Source organism: Oreochromis niloticus, linkage group LG23, assembly GCF_001858045.2.
Source record: "Oreochromis niloticus isolate F11D_XX linkage group LG23, O_niloticus_UMD_NMBU, whole genome shotgun sequence".
NCBI lineage: Eukaryota > Metazoa > Chordata > Actinopteri > Cichliformes > Cichlidae > Oreochromis > Oreochromis niloticus.
The window spans coordinates 2187474-2191835 of NC_031986.2; the positions used below are offsets into that span (position 1 = coordinate 2187474).

A 4362-nucleotide genomic window follows, 5' to 3' on the forward strand; every position below is an offset into this window, starting at 1 on the left:
ATAATTACTATGAGCATGAGCTGGCACACCAGAGACTAAGATCTGTAAATGAAACAATCTAGAGCATTCAGATAATAAGGCGATTCATTTATGTTTTATAATTTAGAGATTTCTTTTAGTCATTATATACCTCAGATTCACCTACCAACAAGTCTGAGGTAGAAGATTTGTTTTAATTCCCTCTGTGGATGTTGACTTGGGTACTAAGTTGGAGTGGGACCTCTCAAACACAGAAATAACATCAGCGATCAGAGACATGCAAAGTGGAAAATCTCTGGGCAGCTTTCAGACAGAATTTTTCAAAATATTTTCAGGTCTACTCTCTCCTTTGTTGCTGTCTGTGTTTGAAAAATCCCTCACTGCAAAAATGATTCCCCTGTCTGTTATTTCTCTGTTGCCTTAAACAGGATAAGGACCCTCTTGAATGCCCTGTTTCTCTTCTGAACACAGATGTCAAAATCCTTGCAAAGGTGTTGGCGCGTCATCTAGAAAGGGTGGCTCTGAAAATGATCTCTCCTGACCAAACAGGTTTCATTAAACGCCGTTACTTGTTTTTCAATATTGGGCATCTATTTAACATATTATACAACCTACCCCCATCCACTGGTGTGAACTGTGAGGTGACACTTTCGCTCGATCCTGAAAAAGCGTTTGATCGGGTAGAGTGGGACTATGTTAAAAGTATTTAAGTTTGATCCGAAATCCTAAATTATTTCCAACTACAATGGGGTATGAGACAGGGATGTGCTCTTTTACCACTTTTATTTACGTTTGCAATTGAGCCACTTGCAGTAGCTCTGAGACAGAGCTCCGTTATTAAAGGAAGCAGGATCACAGAATAAAGTATGCCTTTATGCAGATGACATATTGTTTTTTAGATCAGACCCTTGTTTGAGTGCCCCTAAATTGTTGATTATTCTTTTGAAATTTGGAGAAATATTGGGTTATAAAGTTAATATTCAGAAAAGTGAGTGAATGCCCATCTCTGCATACGAGGGACATATTGTATCTAACTTTTTCAAGATTAGCCATAGAAAATTAAAATATTTAGGAACAAGGGTAGCTTTATAAGGCCAATTATCAGCATCTGCTGTCAAGGCTAAAGCAAAGTTTGGACCACTGGAATGCTGGAAGGGAATTTAAGTCTGAGCTCATTTTATTGAGAATACTTTATTTATTACTGTTTAATGCCCAGCATCAAATTGTATAAATCACCTGTTTGTAGTGAATGTCCCCTGAAGACTAATTGTTCATGAGCTGAGAAACACAGGCCTACATCTTGATTTTTCAAAAAGTATATTCAAATATTAATAACAATCATCTGAAATAAAAGGGTTGAGGAGTATGTTGATGTAGATGTTAATGTTAAAGTGCTGATGACCTCGCATCTGTTCAACTTGCCTATTTTATAAGATAAGATGACTCTTTATTGTCATTGCACAGTCATACCTAGTATACCAACGAAATTGTAAAGGTTGGAATGTAATGGTCCCCTGTCCATAGTCGTCACTGCTTTCCTTACTAATGTATTAAATGAGTTATTAACAGCTTTTTCAAACTTCAGTACATCTCACATGTTGACCAGGGGTGGTTAGCAAGAGGAAACTCATTTGTTTCAGTTGGTTTACTTGCTAATGCTATGACAGCGCTATCTGGTATGACAGAGAGAGATCATTTTTTATTTTGGGACGTTTTAATTAATGTCTTTTTTTTGATGATGGAACACCACTTTCCTGATATGTATACACAACCAGAAAATACCATGTTGTACCTTGTTGGCACAGTTTTAGCCTATAGCTACCCTTGAAATTGAGCTGAAGTGGAGCTGACGATGTGGTACCTAGCGCACTCAATGGCAGTGTAAGTGTAGCAGTTCAGGGGTTTTTTTTGGCTAAAAAGGCTTTTTTCCTAGAGCTCTGTTTTCTTTTACATACATATATTGTTTGTGGTTTTACATTCCCCTGAATGGTGTATCCTTCCCTTTCCCCTTACTCAGGTGACACTCCTGTCTCCTTCGGTGCCAGTGCACAGCTGGCTCCACTCAGCAAAAAGGAAAAGCTGGGGAGAAGTGCTGCCCAGCCCCAGTGAGTCTTCTCTGGCAGTCTTAAGTGTCTCTTTAAGATGAAGATTATTTATTTATATAGTTTTACATTTTGTAATTATGATGTTTTGCTTCTTTCCACCTTAGGATTTACTGTCAACTTTCCTTTGGTGATGGCTTTGATGAACCTAATAGCTTAGCTGTTTCTGAATACCCTGCTTTATAACCTTTTTGTCATGGTCCTGGGTCGAGCGACCCAGTGTTTGAGTTTTATGTATCTTTTGTATTCATTTGTGCCCTAGTTTAGTTCAGCTAGTTTATTTTGAGATTGCTGTTTAGTCCTTTGTTTCTTAGTTGTTTATGTCATCTCCCCCTGTACTCCGTCTCCCTGGTTCATGCGTGTATTTATGCGTTATGTGTATTTAGTCTCTGTGTTTCATTCAGTCTGCGTCGCGTCGTCTGTGTTTCCACCCTCCATGTCCTCATGGCCAGTCTTTACAGTCATCGTCATGGTTTTCTGAGTCTTCTTAGTTTATCAGTATCTGTTTCCCAGTTTAGCTTAAGTTCTATTTAGTCACGGTATTTCTGCTTTGTTTGAGACCTGTCATCAGCCATAATAAAGGCTCGCTTTCAGTTCCAGTTTACTCCGGTCTACTCTCTTGTGTTCGCACCTGGGTCCACCACACACACCACCGCACGGTCTGTCTCCTCAGATCGTGACACTTTTAATAAAATCCTCTTCTTTCCCCTTTATTCTTTTTGCTTTTTTCATTCCACAGATTCATTTTTGATAAATCATGGTTTAGATTGAACAAAAACCAAACAAAACTTTTTCAGTATTGTTAAGATCTTTTGTTGGGGACATTCTATGCCAATATAAATTTTGTCATCAGTGGTTGAGTGACAGGCTTTTTTTTGTTTTCTTTTGTTTTTTGTGACACTGCAATTATTCTGTGAGACACAACACTACAATACTAGATCACACCTGTCATTTTTTTAAGGCATTGACATAGAAGAAAGATAATGAGTCGACTTTTCATGACTATCATGACTTGTAGGGTCTACCTTACAATATAAAGCACCTTGAGGCGACTGTTGTTGTGTTTCGGTGCTGTATAAATAATATGGTGAAATAAAATGAATGGTTTGGGCTGACCGCATTTAGATACAACTAAAACCTCATAGAGGATGTTTTAAAATCAGCCATTAAACAGAAGCAATAGGTTCAACAGTAAGATGATATTCCACTGATTATATTGCTCTCATTGGTCTGCACCGATTTCTAGTGCAGACCAATGAACATATTAGAAGCCCATATACTTCAGTTTTCTCCTTAGTATTAGTGTTTGTGACCACTAAATAAAATAATCTTTGTTTTATACTTTTATTGTCCATAGACACAACATTTAGCGAAAAAATAAAAGCCATGCAGTTTCAGTGTGTCACTGAATGTTTACATGCTTTATGATGATTTGTGAATGTTAAATGACTTCATGGGTAACAATCAACTTTATGTCCATTTGATTCACTGTTTTCATTCTGTTAACAACCTGCTCCTCCCAATCTAGGTCAGCTCTTATGTTCTGATCTCTGTGCTCCATTTCATTGAAATCAGCACTGGAATAAATTATGTGTGCAGTTTTATATGTGTGTTGCCATGGCTACAGTTTGACGTTGGCATTTTAGTTCCAGTGGGAGGGGCTAGAGCTTGTCTCCATCCTAGATGCTTGCTTAAAATGGAGGAAAGAAAATTGCATTAAAATATCGCAATGGCATTTACGCGTGTAGGAAAAATGACACGTTTTTAACATCTTTGTTTTCCTTGTCTGTGATTTCTCTTTCGTCACTACAGCATATAAATACCCCCTATTTTCCCCAGCTGAGTAATGCAGGATTTTCCACAACTAGTTTGGATCAGTGGTCTTACATTGTTCAATAAGAAATGATATGATGATTGCATCAGTGAAACAGGTTTTTAGTCAAAGAACGTTTGCAAATGTTCTTTGACTAACCCTTGTCTCTGTGTGTGTGTGTGTGTGTGTGTGTGTGTGTGTGGCTGTTTAGACATCTTTGTGGGGAACAAAAATTGGAAGTTTACTATACCTATGGGGATCAAAATCCAGGTCCCCACAAGTTTGAAGACATTTCTAAGACTCAAAATGTGGTTGTAGTATCAGGGTTACAATTGGGTTATGATTATGGTTAGGCATTCATTTTTGATGGTTAGGGTAAGCGACTAGGGAAAGAATTAGGTCAATGAGATGTCCCCACAAGGATATGAATACACACCGGTGTGTGTGTGTGTGTGTGTGTGTGTGTGT

The 4362-nt window shown here is 38.0% G+C and overlaps 1 long non-coding RNA gene across 1 annotated transcript; it reads left to right on the top strand.

Moving 5' to 3' along the window:
* The first annotated feature begins 234 nt into the window (after positions 1 to 234).
* On the top strand, positions 235 to 2720 carry LOC109196834 (uncharacterized). Its single transcript, XR_002058175.2, has 3 exons — positions 235 to 528; positions 1997 to 2084; positions 2189 to 2720. It is a non-coding gene; the product is annotated as an uncharacterized LOC109196834 (long non-coding RNA).
* Positions 2721 to 4362: the final 1642 nt, after the last annotated feature.